We start from the raw sequence: 19,253 nt of genomic DNA, 5'->3' as shown, positions 1-19,253 counted from the left end.
CACCAAGACAGCTGTGAGTATCATGTCTGAAGTGATGGTGTAGGTGTGTTGGTCCCAGGATATTACAGTGATAAGGTGGGTGAAGTAATAGCTTGTATTGGACCAATGTCTGTGGGTGGGAGAGACAAGCTTTTGTGCTTACACAACTTTTTTTCAGGTCATGGGTATAACCAGTAACAGCTCTCAAGACAAGGACATAGTCTCTGGTTGCGTGAACCCTGCATAAAAAAGAGAAATAATTCTGGGATTGGATATCTGCCCGATGTGGAGAAAGCTATACACTCAACTGGATGTCATTTCTTCAGCTGTCTAGTGTGAGAACTTTTGAATTCCACATCCCATCAAGTCCAAAATTTCAGGGAGTGTTGCAGGCATCAGTGGCCAGAACCCTACTGATTTGTGGTTGGGGGTGTGGGATGGAAAACTGACAGGGGGAAAATGGGGGACACAAAGAGTTCCTGCCATCCTGTAGATCAAACTGGTTGATGGCACCCATTAGTACCTTCCAGCATCCATAACAGTAGCTTTGCTCATCCTCCCAATAGAGTGCAACATGTAGACATCCTGAATGACAAATTATAATAGGAGGGAGGCACACAGAACCCCTGGCAAGGGGAAGACTGGAGGAAGGGAGTCCCTGAAACAGAGGGGGATGGAAGGTGGCCCAAGGAAAAGGTGAACTGAAATAAAGGATTCAAAGAGGCCCTGGTGTGTGCCATAAGCTCTGCCTACAGAAGCGGTTACGCATGAGACCCCCTAGTCATACAGACCACCACCCCAGGCACCACTAATTGGCCTCCCCACTTGGCTGAGAGGCCAAGCGCTGAGTGGGCCATGGAGACTGATCTCCACCTCTTGGACGAAGAGGGATTTCTCCTGCATGTGTGTGTGGGGAGGGGGGAGGAGCGGGGGGGGAACAGGGAGGTTGGTAGGATGTGCTGGAGGAGGAAGCTTATCCTGCTTCCTGTCTACACTAGCAGCACTCCGATACTTTGCTAGTAGAGGTGAGCCTGAGCTGCACTTTGCCTTAGGAGCTGTATCCCTCCGGGATGTCAGGGGGTTTGGACCAGGGGCAATTGATCAGGAGCTTGCTCTAGGAATAGGCCTCAGCCATGAAGTTCAGCTCCGGAATCCAACTACCCCAGAATTTGGGGCTGCTGGGATTGGATCTGGGCCCTTCTCTATTCTGTTTGAAACTAGGCAGATAGTTGTCTTCACCACACAGACTGGGGTACATGGGCTAGAGCTGAAGGCGGAGGCTCAGCCTACAGTCAGAAGAGAGAAAGCACCAGAATGCCCCTTTTATCCATATCACAGGGTGGGTTTGCTCTGAGAATTCAGTAATGCAGGTCTCAGCTCTTGAGGGTGGGATACTGAGCCTGGACTTTTACCCTGACTTGCGTTGTCTAAACCAGCAGAAGGAAAGACTCTAAGTACGCTTGGCCTCTCCCCAGTGAATCGAAAAGCTCAAAGTACTAGTGCATTGCCAGCAGATGTCACTATCGAACAACACTGCAAGTGGCTGCAGTGCAGCTGCCCTGCCACAGTACAGAGGTGGATCCAGATGTTCCACAGCGGAGACGAGAGTTCATTTGGAGTGGGTCCCTTAGGGGCTCAGTTTCCTTGAGGTACATTAACTAAGCCCAGTAATACTCAGCCTGAGGGGTAAAGGTTTATTATTGCCCCTCCTGTACAGATGGGGAAATGGACGCACAGAGACCAAGTGACTTTCCACGAGTTCACAAAGCAAGTTCAGCGGTGGGATTAGAACCCAAGAGCCCTGTCTCCCAGGCCCTCCCATTCCCATTTTCTGTCCCAAGTCCACACTCCTGTATACCTCACATGAGAAAAAGGACTTGGCGGCAGGAATGGAATAGGGAGTTTGCCTCAGGGCAGTAGGTAGCCAGGGCTAGAAGAGAACTGGGGGAACCAGGTCTAGCCTGATCCTGGAACCCCAGGGGACTCTTCCATGCAGTTGGGGTGCAAAGGCAAGAGGCAGCAGAAAGGAGGTTTCTATTGAATAAGGTTTTTAAAACTGCATGCCAGGGCCCCCTGGCACTTCACAGCTGTAGCAGGGACTGCACTCTGATCCTCTTACTCCAGAACTACAGGCCTCGGTCAACCCCTCGCCCCAGCCCCAATTGACTCCACTAATCCAAACACACTGAGTGCTCAGGAGCTGGAATTGGGATTTGACGTTCACAGCTCAGGCCTGGCTCAATTTGACAGAAGAACAGATTCTCTCCAGGGAAACAGATTTTATTCTGCCTATTACATGATGCTGCCTGTTTTTACAGGGAGGAAGGATGAGCTTGAAGTTAAGATACTGGGCTGGGACTCAGGAGACAGTGAATTAATTACTTGTCGTGTCACAGACTTCCTGGGTGACCTCGGTCGAGTCATTTTGGTGGGCCTAAGTCAGTGGAAAGACTCCCATTGACTTCAATGAGCATTGGCTCATGCTCTTAATATCTCTGTGCCTCGAGTTTCCCCAGCTGTAAAATAGCATATTACTTCCCTATCTCACTGGGTCATGGCAAGGCTAAATCCATCAATCTATGTGGAATAGTCAATGTTTATGGGGCCTTCTAAGTAGATAGATGTTACAATAAGGGAAAGGGTTTAAATCAATTTACCAATCTCTAGTGTTTGTAAATTACTATGGCTGTTCTGTACCAAATGGTCACAGACTTCCATAGAACAGCCTGGAGCCCTTTGGTTTAGAGAGTCCTGCTTCTTTGTTGCTTTTTTAATTCCACTTTCCAAATTGCACAAAGTAGTTTTCATTTCTTTTAAAGGAGTCCTGGAGAATGGGAGTTTGCATTAAGAAAAATTAACCCTTGACATTTGGTTGCTATCTAGTACGCAGTCAACACCTCCCCTCCCAGTACTGTACATAGTAACAGTCTGGCATGCAGCAAGGGCTGCTAAGAAACTGCACTTCATTTGCTGGCTCCAGTCATATGACTGGAATGACAAAGGTTTTTGGGACTCAGTCCCGTGTCGGGTCAGTTATATTGCAGCAGTGGGCTGGGGTTTAGCGATCTGGGTTCTGGGCTCTGTCATAGACAGTACATCCTTTGTCATGTCACTTACTCGCTCTGTGCCTCAGTTTCCCCCACTGTGAAATGAGGGCAATAATACTTCCTTCCTTTCACCCTTTACATATCTTGTCTCTAGACTGTAAGCTCTCGGGGGGCAGAGACTGTTACCATGTATATATACAACTCCTAGCACAATGCCCCCCCCCTCAATCTTGGCTGGAACTATTTAATATAAATAAAAAACACAACACAGGAGTTATCGAAATACAAATGAATCATAACAAAAAAAGTCAGCTATGGATTTAATATTTTGACTTAGCTTAATGGTCACACGTAAGGGCCTGATTGTGCTACCCCTCTCCTTATTCTGAGAGGTCCCTGTCTCCACAAGTCACCCCCTGGAATCAGAGCTCTCACTGTATCCTGGCTCACCGTCATCAATCTGATCATTCCAAATGCCAGCAGCTCAGCCTTCGAGCCCAGAGTCAAACAAGCTAGTTACTGCCTGAATCGCTGTAATCCCCAGTCGCTCCGTCTCTTTCTCAGGCTGCCTCGCTCTAGTGGCCAGAATGAAACCTGGGCTGGGCCGAGGACCATGAATGTGCTATTTGACTATTAGGATTGATTAGAAACAAAATTACCAAGGGCCCAATCCTGACTACAGGGCAGAGCTGAAGCTATTTGGGTTCCCTAGCTGTGCATTCGCAGCTCTTGGCTTGCCTGGATTTCCTTTAAATTCAGCATTGACTGAATATCTTGGGTTTACAGTGCTTGTTTTGGGACTAATTACAGCATTCTTGTAATGTTTTCTACCCTTCGGTTACTGATACGGCCTCGCTGTCTTAATCCCAGTTTAACATAATTTAGCGTCCTGGAGTATGTGAATGTATCTAGCTAATCTCTCTCAAGCTGTGCTTGCATATTATCCATCGACACTTGACAACCTCTTTTCTTCCATGTATAGAAGCGTCTCTCTCTCTCTCTCTCTCTCTCTCATATTGTGTCCACTTCCTGCATCCTTCCTGTGGCATTTCTAATGGTCGGTTGTATGAAGCAGTCACATTTGGACAGGATCGAGGGGTGAAGATGGAAATCAACTTGCTTTAATGCACCCACGTGGGCTGGTTGGCTCTGTCCCCCCCATTACCTCCACCACCACTTTGCATCTAGGCTCCTGCTGAACTCAAGACACTACATTCGCTAGCATTGAACCTCCCCTATTGTTTGCACTCTTCTGCGTTCTGAATTCACTTTGCTTCTCTCCCGCCTGTGTGTTAGTTACTCCTCCAGTTTTGTTGTCATCCACAAATCTGACCCTGCATTTACACCACACAAAAAGAAACCGGCAGAAAGCCACGGAGCAGGGCTTCATGGTGCAGCAAGGGGCTTGGGTTTTCATTAGCCTCTGGGAATCTGTCCAGGGTCCTAACCTGAACTAGAGCTAGCCTGGGGATCTGGACAGGCGCTTTTCCCATAGAACAGAAGCTGCTCCATGGACCGCCTGGAAGTGCCGCGTGGGCTCTAGTACGATAACCATCAGATTGATCTTTACTGTCGGACTCTCCAAGTGAATCAAGAAAAATTCTTACTCAATCCAGTCCCATAAAATTAAGGTGCTGAGCCTCTGGACTAATCGAGCCTGCAACAGCATCAGGGCAGCCTCATTCACCAATGACTAGGAGGAAGAGAAACCAAGCTGGGTATCTACAGTAGACTCTGGGGGCTAATTTTCTTAGTTACACAGGTGTAAATCAGGGATTAAGCGCACTGAAGACAATGACACTAAACTGCTGTCAAATGGTGTAAGTAAGAGAAGGATCAGACCTTGGGTATATAACCCAAGTACATAGATCCTGAATGGCAGAGGGTCATCTGCCATCGTTCACACCTGGGTAGCTCCAAAGCAAGACAGTGGAGTGTGACACAGCAGCCCATTGGTGCCATCTGGCAACAGGTTCACTGCTTAGTAACAGTAACTCCAGCCAAACTCATGTCACCTAGCCCGTCGCCGTCATGGCATTTATCCATCAATGATGTCATGTAAGAGCCTCAGTGAAAGTGGAGAGCATGCTGATCATTAATATCTTTGTGAAATGTATGTCCAGTTATTATGTAAAACATTCCATCTGTAGAATGAAAATACATTTCTCAAGTCTGAATCAAGGCAGGGTTGACAAACAGGTCTCTGCCAGGTATGGGATAGATAGTCACCTGTCTGTCTTGGTTCACACAAAATTGAGCGTTGTAAGCCAACGCACTGCAAACTCCATTTACATCTGAAGTCAGCAGGGGGATGGGAAATCAACAAAGAGAGGCAAGACACGGGAGAATAAATCCCGAGGGGGGGGGGGTGGAGGTCCTCTTAAATCTGGGGACAATGACTTTGGAGAATATAAGAGGAAGGCAAAAAGATACCTCTTTACCCTGCACCTGCAGAAATAATCGAGTAGTGCGATTACATTCATGAAAACAGGCTCCCACCCAGCCTGGGATTGGAAATACTGCAAGACAACTTGGGTGAGTTTAGACTGCTTTAGACAGGAGGTTAAGCTGAATTGCTAGAAAGCGTGTTAGGGTTTTGTTTTATATGTACCTTTGATGTTTCTATCATTCATCCTTGCTCCCTATCTTTCAAATCTTAATCTTTGATGACAAACCGATGGGTGTTTTCCATGTAAACAGATATCTCAGTGCTGTGACTCGGGGCTGATCAAACACACTAGTGCATTCACTGGCCCCTTGAGGATAGCAAACCTGGTATTTCTGTGAGTAGCCAGAGACAGGGGCTGGATAACACAGGGGCTCAGGGCCTGGGGTGCACCATTGTTAAGCTGGAAGGCAAAGTTCAGGCTGGTCTGGCCCAGAGGAGATTTACAGGCTGGTGCTGCCAGGGAGCTGACAACCAATTAAGCGCCAGCAAGTTTCTCTCTCTCTTGCCGGAGGCAGGAGTGTAACAAGGTGACTCAGGCCTGGGAACAAGAAAGCATCAGATGGAGTTACTCCAGATTTACATCAGTGTAACTGAGATCAGGATCTGGCCCAGAGCCTGTGACATAACTAGAAGTCAAGCGGCTCTCAGTTATACTCCTTGTAAAGAGGAAGCAATTCCAGTGATTACTCCAGATTAATATGGGTGTCAGAGAGCAGATCTGGACCTGCAATCATAGAATACCAAGGTTGGAAGGGACCTCAGGAGGCCATCTAGTCCAACCCCCTGCTCAAAGCAGGACTAATCCCCAGACAGATTTTTGCCCCAGATCCCTAAATGGCCCCGTCAAGGATTGAGCTCACAACCCTGGGTTTAGCAGGCCAATGCTCAAACCCCTGAGCTATCCCTCCCCACACTATCAGTACAGGGCTGCTCCCGAGACACAGCCCTATGGCCTCTTCAGAAGTTTTCATCCCCATCCCAAGGCGTGGGGCCTCTGGGTGTGTGCAGTCATACCTCTCCCTCTCTAATCTGAGGTGACGGCTGAATGGGTGAGAAATCTCTGGGACGTTGGCTACATACACGACTTCCCTGGGCCCCCGCACTTCCCATCAGGGCTATGCGGTGCCACCCACAGCAGTGACTGTTCCCCTTGGCCCCTTCGCAGGCTGAACTGCTGTTAAGCCTCTGAGCGAGCAGATTAGGGGAGTCACTCAGGGTCTGTCACACAAATCTTCAGGCCGGGAGTGTGTCACATTGCTGGCAGAAGCCAAATGCTCTTTGAACCTACCCAGAAGGATCAGCTCATAAATATCACCGTTCAGTCCGATTTGGGCCAGCAAGGGGCTCATTGCAGTGAATCTGATGGGAAATATTTAGTGTATATTATTCTCACAGCAAAATGACTGACCAAGTATTATTATTAATCAACTACAATTGGTTAATTACATAGTAAAAGCCTCCTGATTGGTTAATAATTAAATCACGCATGTTGCATAGAGCCGCAGGAGACATATTTAAGAGCCACCTGCGGCTTGCGAGCCACTGTCTGAGCATCGCTGCTCTACAGCATCTGCTCCAGTCACGGGATACAGGATTAGATGGACCCATGGGTCTCTCCCAAAATCATAAATCCTATCTCTGAACCACTCCATTTCAATGAGTAGCTAGATCCAGTCTTTCCATAAACATCACGCGCACTCCAAGCGTGTGGTTTCGCTCTCCTTCACCCGGTCAGAACAAACCCAGGAGATCTGGGGTCTTCCCAATCCTCTTGTTCCCCGACCCATCCATCCTCACAGTAACTTGAAGTTAAGGCAGATCTTATGATTGGCAACGAGGAATCAAACTAATCCCAGATCAAGTTGAACCACCAAGATGACACTGAAGCAATTAAGTTTAGACAAATCCAATTACAATCCAGACCCTTTAATTGGCTTGGAGTAATGGAGGCCCTGCCACAACAAGCAGAGATTACCGAGGCAGCTGGGCTGATCCAGACAGACCCTTGCTCAAGGTCCCATGTCACTTGGGAATGGCACAGCTCTGGTCAGCCTTGCACTGCAGGCTGAAAAGAGAGAAGACAAGACTCAGGCCTTATCTACATTCAAATTTGCACTGGTTTAGCTAAACTGGGTTTACTTGAATTTGTGTTAGCCTCCATGTGGACACTCTTATTTAGGTTTAAGAGTGGCTCATTCTGGTTTAGTTTAAACTTGTTCCTAACTGACTTAAGTGAAGCCAAACTGCAAGGGCTCGGGTGGCCTTTGGCACCAGTTTAACTAAAGCAATTTTAAAATCACACCTTAAGTTAAACTGGTCCAGACTTTAGACCTCCCTACCTGGGGAATACTTCCAGCTTCTTCTGTCCTTGTGGTTGTGAACACAGAGGGATTGTACTACAAGCAGTGTTGCATCAGTTTAATTTAAGGGGTGATTTTAAGCTCTCCTTCCACTGAAATACAACGGTTCACACACATGGGTTTACACTGGTTCAAGTAAACCGATGCAAATGTGTGTGTAGACATGGCTGAATTATACTCCTGGAAGACTCTTAAATTCAGTGATTGGGTTGACTGCTTGCCAATGGGCTATTTCCCAACACCCTAGTCTCCCATCCCCCAGTATCTGTCTCAAAGGGTATGTCTACACTGCAATAAAACATATGCAGCAGGCTCACGGGGCTTGGGCTGTGAAGCTATCAAATTTCAGAGTAGATATCCAGGCTCTGGAAGCCTGCAATGGTGGAGGGTCTCAGAGCCCAGACGTTCACACTGCAATTTTATAGCCCTGTGAGCCCAAGTCAGCTTAGTGTGCAATGTAGACATACCTCAGGTGGCCTCAACGTCCACTGAAGTCACTGAAGTATTGAATGGTTCAGCTCCTCCCTATAAGCACTCAGATGCTATGGTGATGGGCATGCTTTCCCAGCCTGTTTTACGAACACCCTGCTCACACCCTGTAGAGTCTAAACTCACTTCCTTCCTAGGGTTTGGCTTTACTAATAAAGTAATCAACAACACAAAATTCAGCACAAGTCTTCTTCCCAGCTTTGGCTGCTTCTATGGTTCCCCCTTCACAGCTGCTCTGCCCATACGCTAGATCCTCTCTCACCTTCCTTGTATCCCAGTGAGGTAGTGAGTCAGTGGAGCCCAGTTAACCCTTTCTTGGCGGGAGAGAGGTTTCAGGCAAATAAATCATACCAGCTGTTAAATTGAATATACTAGTTAAAATGATGGGTAAAAATCTCAAAAATACATACATAACTAAAGGTACTTTTGAATACCCACCCTCCCTAGAAACAAAACAACAAGCAGCAGGCCAGAACAAATCATTGTGGAGTACCTGCGTTTGTGTGGACATGACCGCTTTGCTTCGTAAACTCCTTGCTGACAAAACCCAGTTAAAAACACATGGGTGCTTGAAGAGGCCAACTTAATTGCTGGATGCGTCAAATCAGAAACCACCGGCTGATCCTTGAACGGCTGACGCTGTTCCTTAAGAAGTACACTGGGAGGTGGGGAGAAGAATGGAAGGACAATACTTTTCATCCATCACTGCAGACTGGATCTAAGCTAGTCGGCTATCATCTGTCCTGAATTAATTTTGGGAGAGGAATATCTTAAAAGCCTTTTTGGCTCTGACATCACATTCCTTCCTTCCTTCGCCAATGTGTCCTTTATGCCCTGAACATATACGTGACGCAGCCAGGGTCCTATCACCCCAAGATGTACAGTGGGAGACATGCTGCGGGAAGGAACATTCTGCCTGTTCTTGCTATGAATGGATCTTAACTGAACCTTTGATTTAAAAGTTCCTGCCTTCCATTTTTTGTGGGTTTATAATGTCACCCAATTTATAATGGGGCTATTGTGATTCTTGAGTAACATGGTTTGATATGCAGGGAAGGTTAGTGGAGTAGAAAACTCTTTCTTCACTCTTGGCATTGCTAGGTGTGTGTGTTTATTGTGTCTGTAACTGTGACGAAGTGGGACTGTTCTTAATGTTTCCTCTAAATACTGTGTGGGTGCCTCAGTTTCCCCTATGCATTTCTTAAGTCTCCAGTGTGCATAAATTGCCAACACTTTGTATCCTAGCAACAAATGGCCAGGACTCTTCACCCTGCAAGGGAATAGCTAAAGGTGAACAAGGAGATCAGGTGATCTCCTGGCCCTGGAAAGATACAAAGGCCAGAAAGGAGGGGCTGGAGGGGGTTTCAGTTTGGAGCTGGCTGGGGACTGGAAGTGAGGGCAGATGGGGTGGTCTGCCTTGCTGGGCCCCAGAATTGACCCGGCTGAGGGGTCCCATTCTCTGTACCTACAAGCTCTGTTTTAGACCGTGTTCCTGTCATCTAATAAACTTCTGTTTTACTGGCTGGTTAAGAGTCACATCTGACTGCGAAGTGGGGGTGCAGGACCCTCTGGCTTCCCCAGGACCCCGCCAGGGCGGGCTCACTATGGGAAGCGCATGGAGGGGCAGAGGATGCTGAATGCTCCAAGGAGAGACCCAGGAGGTGAAGCCGTGTGAGCTTCTTGCCCTGAAGACAGTCTGCTCCAAGGGAGAAGAGGCTCCCCAAAGTCCTGACTGGCTTTGTGGGGAGCAGTTCCAGAGCATCGCCTGGGGACTCCATGACAGTAACGCAAGATGAGTATGGACTGGAATGTATTTTTGAGGGCCAGCATTTGGTAAAATCGAGCTCTGAAGAGTGGTTGGGAGATGGGCTGAGAACATTAGTAGATCAAAGGGGTGGACACTGGACATACTCAGTACAGATGCTCCCCGATTTACGCAAGCATTCTGTTCCGGAACGCCTTGTGTAAGTCAAATTTTGCATAAGTCAGGAACGTATACCTAACCAAAAAAAAAAAAAATGCTTACGGGACTTTTTCTGTAAGTGCGGATTTGCGTAAGTCAGGTTTGCGTAACCCGGAGAGCGTCTGTATGCTGAAGTCACCTGGGTCTGTTTGGTAAATGGCCTAGTTTTTTTGCCTGATCCAAGGGGCCAATGATCTCTTCAAAATAAGATATGTCATGAGCTTGCATGGAGAGGAACTAATGTTTTACCACCCTAGAAAGCTGGGAATATTAACTTGTTGATGACGTCTAGGATTTTTTTCCCCCTAACACTGGTGGTATGTAAGAAATCACAACTCTCAATGACATTGTTCCAATGACAGTCTTGGTTTCTTCCTCTTATTTCATTTCCAACCCGATTTTCATGCTCACTGACTTCTCAAGGACTGTTACGAGACAGTACCAACACAGAATGCTGTCCAAGAGCTTGGAATCCCACATTTCAAGTGGAATATGTAATTCAACTCTGTCTCTAGGGACTCATCAAAATACTGGCTGCCAACATCATGCTAGAACTGAAACGAGGGAGAAAGCCACGCTGACCAGCATGGCCTAGTTTTAAAGCCGTGGGGTCATCTGACTCGTTTAAACACCAGTACCTCTGTTGTTACTGAACATGAAGTATGATGGAAGTCGTGTCAGAAGTGTCCCACACGGAAGGAGATGCTAAGATTGCTGGGAGAGGGAATCCGAGATGAGGCGCAAAGTTCACGAAGTCAAGAAATCTCTTGAGCTCTGCTCTGACAATGAGGAGCCTGGCGTGGCACATCAGCCCTCCGTGAGCTGTTGCCGTCCACTGAACAGTGCTGGCAGCTCATGTGCCTATGGTGAAGTTGGGAGAGGGACCAACAAGTGGGACTTTCAAAGGAGGATCTAGCTTCAGTCTTCTCTTCTTAAGTTCTCATTACCCCATTCAGGCCCTTTGCTGTTGCCCCCTCTCAGATCCCATTCGCTGACCCCATTAGACACCACAGGGCCACCCTTATGTTGAGGATTGGCAAGCTATCAGATACTTCAGCAGCAGCACCTGAGGAGCTGCTCAGGGGGCACTTTGAGGTTTAGTTATCTGACTCACTCCTACCCCTAGACGTATCAACCTCTACAAGGAAGACATTTCAAATGTCTGAGTGGGCTCAGAATTAAACAAGATGACATCCCCTGAGCCTGTTTAGCCCCAAATGCATGTGATGGGTTTGCCCCGTAAACAAGAATGCTTACACTAAATGGAGTTCCAAAAATGGCTCCTCTCTTCTCCCTCTCCTGCCTCCCTGCTCCACAAGGGTCATTCCCCACCTTCTCAATGGCAAGGTTAGAGAGGAAGGACAGTCTCGAGATTATGGCACTGGATTCGAACCGAGGGGATCAGGATTCAGTTCCTGGCTCTGCCACAGACAGGTTACTTCAGCCCTCTCTCTCTCCAGTCCGGGTTTGTAAAATAGAGATATTTCCTCTCTCACCCCTTGTCTGTTTTGCCTATTTAGATTATAAACTCTGCACAGCAGGGACTGTCTCTTACCGTACAGCACCTAGCACAATAGGGCCCTGATCTCAGCTGGGACCTCTAGGCACCGTTGTACTAGAAATAATAATGGCAACGCTTTTCTGTGTCTCATCACTCCTCTTTATTAAGACCCAGGATGTGAGATCTTCAGGCTCCTGTGACTAGTCAGAGCAGCCAGCCTGGTTCAGAGCAAGTTATTTATGCCACACACCAAATCCCCCACTCTCCTGTGTTACATGAGAGCAGAGAAAACTTTCCCATCATGTGCTTTATTCCCTGCTGCTACTGCTAGCGTGTTTCAGCCTAACTATGTGCAACCTATTAAGAGAGAGAGAGGTAACAGTGCCAAGAATGGGATTTCAGCAAGAGACAAACATTACATCAAAGATTAGCCCTGTCTTTGGGGAGCCAGGAGATTACAGGTGGGGGTCTGTGCCTGTGTGTGTGTCAAACAAACAGGCCCTGTGTATTATCGTAAGCTACTTCTGATGTGGCAGACTAATTCTTCCCCTCCCCACACCCTTCACAAAGTTGAGTGCCAGATCGCTTTCCTCTTTGAGAGCCTACAGGGAGGGCTGATCATTAACTACAGAATAATCCCAAATAACAAGCCAACCCATCAGCCTTCAGAGCTAGGAACAGAAGGACCCAAGTCAAGAACAGATGACTTGCCAAACTGGAGAAGATGGACCTTCTAGCTGTCAATGCTTCACAGGAAAATGTAACTGCTCACTTATCCTCACGAAGCACCAATGGAGGAGGGAGATGTTTTCTGGACTCCTCCCCAGCTGGTGATTGGCTAATGCTCCCAAAGCATAAACGCCTTGCAATATTTACCCTTGTTAGTGTCACTGTTGCTACTACTTTCTTACCCTTACTAATGTCCAATCCTAGTATGAAATTTACTAAGCTATTTGGTTTCTTCAAGAGAACGTGGAAATATTGTCCTGGTGGATGTCACACGAGCCATTCCAACAGCAGAATGGGAAGCAAAAAACCCCTGGGTCATTGCTGGGTTATTCAAGGTCATGAGCCTGGCCCTTCAGAACCAGCCTGAAAAAGAGCAGCATATCATGGCTGGACATCCACCCTACTTCTCCTACACGGCAATGCAATGAACTAACCCCAAAGGAAACCAGGGCTGCCCCCACCGAAGTCCCAGTCTGAGGAGCCGAGAGTCAAACTGGACAATGTGGAGTCGTAACTACTAAGCCTCCAGGCCTCAGAGCAGAACCAGCCAGGCAATGGCTAAGCCCACAACGACCCCAAAACTCAGTCTGCCATACACACCTTCTCGCATACCCACTCCCATCTTCTCTACTTATATGTGGAAAAACGAGGATGTTAAAAATCATATTTACTTCATCCCCCCACTAGATGTCTCTCTTTGCCATGCTAAAAAAGGGCTCCTGGCTATCCCGCCTGCGGAGAAACATCTGGGATGACTGAGATGGTGAAGAGAGGGGCAGCTAAAGGGCAGGTGTCCATCCTGCAATCCATGTCCCTTCCTCTCTCCAAGCCAAAGGGGTGGCTGCACCCAATACGTGAGACAGCACCTGGAGAGCACAGAGGAAGTATGAGAGACTCTACAGGGAAACAAATGTAGTCAACACTGTGTGTTGCAGGGACATGTGCAGTTCACGGCAGCCGGGAGACGTTGTCAGGTAAATAAATAGACCTCTCAGAGGAGAAGGGGATGGGAATAGAACTGAATCAGTTTGGAAAGTCCCTTCATTCTGTTTGGCTCCACCTTCAAGCCTGACAGCATTTATGACGACAGACTTGCTCCCCCTAGAGATGATCCTGGATCTAAACAGCCCTGAACTAGAGAGGGAAGAGGGTAGATTCAGATGTGGAATCTGAATCAGGATCCGAATTTGGCAGTTGGCAGAAATAAAACTCTGACCCAAAGACGCCCAGATTTGGCTGGGGGAGAATCCCAATCTAGACCTGATTTTTTGGGTCTCGGATCCTTCTCTATTTTCCACAGTCACTGTTGGTCCCCTTCTTAGGGCCTTGGTGTCTTTATGTATTGGGGTGTTGGCCCATCTTCTTTGCTCTGGAGCTGCTGTTTCTCTTAAGTAGTCTCAGAGACTTTAAGGTCAGAAGGGACCATCATGATCATCTCCTCTGACCTCCTGCTCATTGTAGGCCATATAACCTCACCCACCTGTAATAGACCCTTAACCTCTGGCTGAGTTATTGAAGTCCTCAAATCATGGTTTAAAGACTTCAAGTTACAGAGAATCCACCATTTACACTAGTTTAAAGCTGCAAGTGACCCGTGCCCCACGCCGCAGAGGAAGGCGAAACCCCCCAGGGTCTCTGCCAATCTGACCAGGGGGGAAATTCCTTCTCGACCCCAAATATAGTGATCAGTTAGACCCTGAGCATGTGGGAAAGACCCACCAGCCAGACACATGGGAAAGAATTCTCCGTAGTAACTCAGAGCCTCCCCATCTAGTGTCCCATCACCGCCCATTGGAGATATTTGCTACTAGCAGTTGCAGACTGGCTACATGCCATCGTAAGCCGTCCCATCATCCCATCCCCTCCACAAACCTATCAAGCTCAGTCTTGAAGCCAGTTGTTTTCTTTGCCCCCCATTGATCCCTCTTCTGTGCAACAATTGCTGTGCTGGATCTTAGACCCTGATTCCAGTTAGAGGACAGCCACTGACCCTTGGTCCAAATCTCCTGAACTCAGCTGGGGATAGGCTGCAAAGCACTGTATCTAATCTCCCAAGACAGCCTCAGTTTGTAACCTTCCAAACCAGCCTGTTGTGGGGTTGGTTTGCCAGAGCGTCACACCCAAAGGCCGGGAAACAAAACTGGTCTTTTGTCCCTCCAGGCAGATGGTCCTTGTCAGGACAAAGGCACTCTTGGTGGGGTTGTGCGTGAGAGAAGCTTGCCCTGTCACTGCCGAGGCTGCCTTTGCTCTGTGGATGGACAAGGCAGCACCCCGTCTGTGGGGCTATCCGTTTGGCACGTCTCACCACCACTCAGTTTAGTCTAAAGTAAAAAGAAACTGCAAAGGGTCTGCTGAGGCCACGCTCTGAGCTGGCCATTTGCCCACTTGCGTCGGCCTAAATAAATCAGCAGCAATGTAAGCAGAGCGTTGGGTCCGCTTTGTATTTCGAGCCATTAGGGATGAGTGGTTGCTGCGCTTGGGGCTGGAGATGTTTAACAGTAACACTGAGAATGGGGAAGGCAAGAGGCTTATGTAACCCGAGGGCAGCCCAGGAAGCAATTGGGAGGCGAAGCAGAGACGCAGACCTGTCCACACACAAAATATACAAGGGGGACTGACGTTCAGCTCTTATTGCATCGGTCGCCTTAGAAACGGTGAGAAAAGTAAAGAGATCAAGGATCCCAAAGCAATCATTGGTGCGGCCTCTAACCCCAAAAAGCCCACGCAGGCAAAAGAGTCAGGGAATGGGGAGCTGACAGCATTTCACGCTGCTGGGAGGTGGAGAAAACCGTAGCTAGATCTGCAGATGGTGGCTGGAAATGGCTGCATCCCTTGGAGGTGAGTGGGAGCAGGACCCAAAGCAACCATGCCCAGACCAAGAACAAACCCCAAACAGATTGTGAGTGATTGCAAAACCGCACGGGGCCCTCTGGAGAAATTACACATGATGAATCAAACCGAGGAAAATATCCCACATGGACATGGTTATGTGGAAAAGATTTTCACATGACTTGGAAGGCCTAGATGAAATGACCATGAGGGCTTCCCTTTCAGAGTAAATCTAGGTATATTTCTGAGTTCCCATTCTGGCCAAGATGGACAATTATGTTCCATGTTCCCAACCCCCACCCCCTGCAGTTTTAATTGGATACAGGATTCGTCTCCACTTTGTGTCCTAAACCCTCACAGAGCAACAGCTGCCTTGTTCCACTCTGGAGGTGGCTGCGTTTCACTGGCAGGGGTGCTGGAATAATTTGTATAATGAGGGGTGCTGAGAGCCATTGAACCAAACTGTAAACCCTGGATATAATGGAAACCACTTCAAGCCAGGTGGTGCAGCAGCACCCCCCGTGTCCCTAGTTCCAGCACCCATGTTCGCTGGTGCTCCCTGTATCCTAAGGATCAAATCCTAAGGGGTTCTGGGTACCTGTGAATCCAACTGGAGTCTGTGGCTATGGCAGGTGCTAAATGCCTCTCAGGGTTTGACCCCAAGTGTGTATAGAGCTTTGGAAGCTTTCAGAGGAAAAGTGCTACATTAACGCACAGAATATTTGCCCTGTGCAACCAGTGAAGGCTTCATGCTTGCCAGTGGCTCCAGTACAATTAACAAAGAGAAGGATAGAAACATGCTGGGAGGAGAGGGAAGCTGCTGGGTGAGGGCACCAGACTTGTTGAAAGAAACATTTCTCCATATACTGGCATTTGTGTGATGCATAAATGCCGTCCCCCTGCGCTGCCTAGTCCAAAGGCTTGGCCATAACTAGCACGCACACAGTGCGTACTCAAGGAGCGACTCAGTTTGCCCAGCGGCAAGTGGCATGGTGCCAGCTGCCCGTCTGCTTGGCTGATTCTGACTCTCATGCCTGTGCCCCCCATGCTTGGCTGGCCTTTGTGCCAACGCCCGTGGGCCCTGGCTTTGATGCCCACCTCCCTTCCCCCTCGACCCCCTGGTTCTTGGCTGGCCCTGGCTCTCATGCCTACTGCTCTTCTGTTCAGCTGGCCTGTGCTCGGACACATGCCTCCCTTGTGCTCGGCTGGCGCTGGCTCCAATACTCACCTCTTTCATGCTCTTAGCTAGCCTAGGTTCTAGTACCTCCTGCCTCGGCCAACTCCCACTAGCCTGGGCTTTGAGGCCTTGGGCCCCTCCTTGTCCAGCTCCACTTCCATCCATTATCTCAGGCTTTTCTCATGCATGCCACTGGCACCAGGAGCGTGCAGGTACCAAAGAGACTTTACACTCCGTGTTTACACCTTTTTCCTGATCATTTATGAATATGTTGAACAGGACTGGGCCCAGTACAGACCCCTGGGGGACACCACTATTTACCTCTCTCCTTTCTGAAAACTGACCATTTATTCCTAGCCTTGTTTCTTATTTTTTAACCAGTTACCCATCCACGAGAGAACCTTCCCTCTTATCCCATGACAGCTTGCTTTGCTTAAGAGCCTTTGGGAAAGGACCATGGAGCTTTTGTCATCTGGTTGGCTTCAACCAGAAGTGGGGTGTCATCTCTCATATGCACGCACGCACACCGTGGGGCTAACAAGGACATTCTATTTCTAGCCAGTAGATGGCAGGCCAGGGTAAGCGCCACACCACAGCCATTCAGAACTTCACGGCAAGAATGGGGATAAATCTTAGGTCCTCCTGCTGCAGAAGCGCAGGCCCTAGCTTGTGAGCTAAAGGAGAACCACACTGAAGTAGGTTTCTCATCCTGTCTGTGGCACAGCCCCTAGAGGGCAATATTCTCTCACAGCCAGCTCGGCTCTTACAGCATCCTTTTGTATCAGGCCCTATGAGTGCTTCAGCGCTAACCTACCCCCTTTTCTTGTATTTCACTTATGAGCTTGGAGTAAGCAATGGGACCATGCAGACTGCACAAGCCCATTTATTTCTGTACATTCCTCACTTGGAGAGCAGAAGCCCAGATGTTGCTTCCTCTCTCCTCCCAGTTCATTCTGGGGACACTACAGCAGAATCTCTGTCTGGTGTTAGCGTCGCTGATCTAACTGTTCTTTGGAAAACGTGGTCATCAAGGAGCGCATCCACGAGAGGAGAATTACGGTAATGTGTCTGTCGGCCTCTTCACTTGAAACAATCTATTTCCTAAACACATTCCCCCGCTCACTGATGGGGAGATGCAGGAAGAAGCCACCTTAGCAGCCAAGACATAAGTGCACAGTCTCCATAACATCCCTCAAAAACAATTCTCTCAACCTGCCAGGCAAATTCGTTATTTCACAGTTACTCAGGCTCTTATCTTATCGCGGCTGACGGCTCAGTGTAAACGCTGCATACTTCAGCCCCATTTGGCTTCCTTGCTTGGTGATATTCTCCCAAGTACCTCACTGAGTTACAGCTCCTCAGCGGTGGAGTGGCAGGCATCGCCAGCCCTCTTGCTCTGCTCTGATCCTCGGTGTAATGCAATAATGGGTTCCATCAGTTCTCTCACTCGTTGCTTTGGGAGTACCAGGTTCGCATCACACGTTAAACTGATTTAGTGGCATCTGCTTGGTTCCTGGAGGATGCATGTCTAAATAAACACATTCCCCACTCTTCTGGTGCAACTGGTAGACTTGGCTCAGGAGAAACCCAGGACTGGAATAGCAAGAGATGCTGCAGCTGAGGTCACTGGCAGTTGTGCATGGCTAGTCCAGGTAGCCAGAATCTGACTGGGGAGGACGTAGGGCTCACAACTCCAACATGGGATTTCTTAACAACTGTTACTACTGAAAAATAATAGGTGAGCAAATAAACCTCAGCAAATGAACCAACTCAGGTTTGCATCTAGCTCCCCGATATTCAAACAGGCTTATGATAGAGACAGTATTTTTTTCCTCCTAGGACGGTCATAAGGCAATGTACATGAGAACGCCATATATCTAGAGCACCTGTCGCCCAGGAAGAACTCAAGATGCTTTTGCAAACCCCGAGCCAAATCCTGCAGTCCTCATGGAGCCAAAACCTTCATTTGGTAAGAACCAGGGGCGAGATTCTCCCCTCCTTATTCACAGCGCATCGAGCCTCACTCTGTAAACCCCCACTGAAATCAACGAGAAGTAAGATGCTACACAACACGAGTAAGGCTAGCAGAATCAGGCCTCAAGTGAGGACATCAGGATAGCACATTGTCTAGCAGTATAGGTCACACTTCTTCCTCATTTGCTCCTGGCCCAAGGTTAGGGGTGGCCTATACCGGCAGAATTTTATTGCCCCCAGCAATGGCTGATCTGTGCTGGCCAGCAAGAGTGGAGCCAAGACAGCCTATACCCAGCTCTCCCGCACCAACGTGTTTTGGACAAGGAGTAAGGAAGCAGGCAGCCCTGAACTCAAGGTCTGAGCAGGAAATGTTGGAGTGGAAGGGGAGGGGTGGCTCTTACTTGCGCTTATGGTTTTGCGTGGGCATCGTAGTACAAATCAGGATCAAGAGGGAGTGAGGGCGGATGGTTCTGACCCTGGATTTTAATGGGACATTTGCCAAGTCAGGTGCTAAGAGGTACAGAACCTGGCCCATCATTTATAAAATGCCAGCTCCTTGCAGAGGTGCTGGGGAAGTGCTGGGAAGGTGGCAGCAGAATGACGGTTCGCAGTAAGTGAGAACAAAAATGCAATCAAACCTTTAGCAATCCGATCCTGCAAGAGTGGCTGTGGCATGACTGGGCCAGGCTGCTTCCTGGTTAGCAGCTGTAATTCTATGACTTTTTTTTTTTTGTGTGTGTGTGTGTGGACAGAATT

General features: G+C 48.4%; 1 long non-coding RNA gene across 7 annotated transcripts in view; it reads right to left on the bottom strand.

Annotated features, from left to right (window-relative positions):
* Positions 1–203: 203 nt before the first annotated feature.
* The window catches only part of LOC120375685, a 39,608-nt gene continuing 20,558 nt past the window's right edge, over positions 204–19,253 (bottom strand). For 3 of the 7 annotated variants that reach the window (XR_005586687.1, XR_005586686.1, XR_005586682.1), the window contains 2 exons: positions 8,818–8,982; positions 7,386–7,540 (listed from right to left, as the gene is read on the bottom strand). This is a non-coding gene — a long non-coding RNA (uncharacterized LOC120375685). Of the gene's footprint in view, positions 219–6,763; positions 6,835–7,385; positions 7,541–8,586; positions 8,679–8,817; positions 8,983–10,925; positions 11,149–19,253 lie in introns of those variants that run through there. The other 4 variants (XR_005586684.1, XR_005586688.1, XR_005586683.1 and 1 more) reach the window with 3 other exon arrangements.

Source organism: Mauremys reevesii, linkage group 12, assembly GCF_016161935.1.
Source record: "Mauremys reevesii isolate NIE-2019 linkage group 12, ASM1616193v1, whole genome shotgun sequence".
NCBI classification, from domain to species: domain Eukaryota; kingdom Metazoa; phylum Chordata; order Testudines; family Geoemydidae; genus Mauremys; species Mauremys reevesii.
This window is presented reverse-complemented; position numbering and strand designations above follow the sequence as displayed.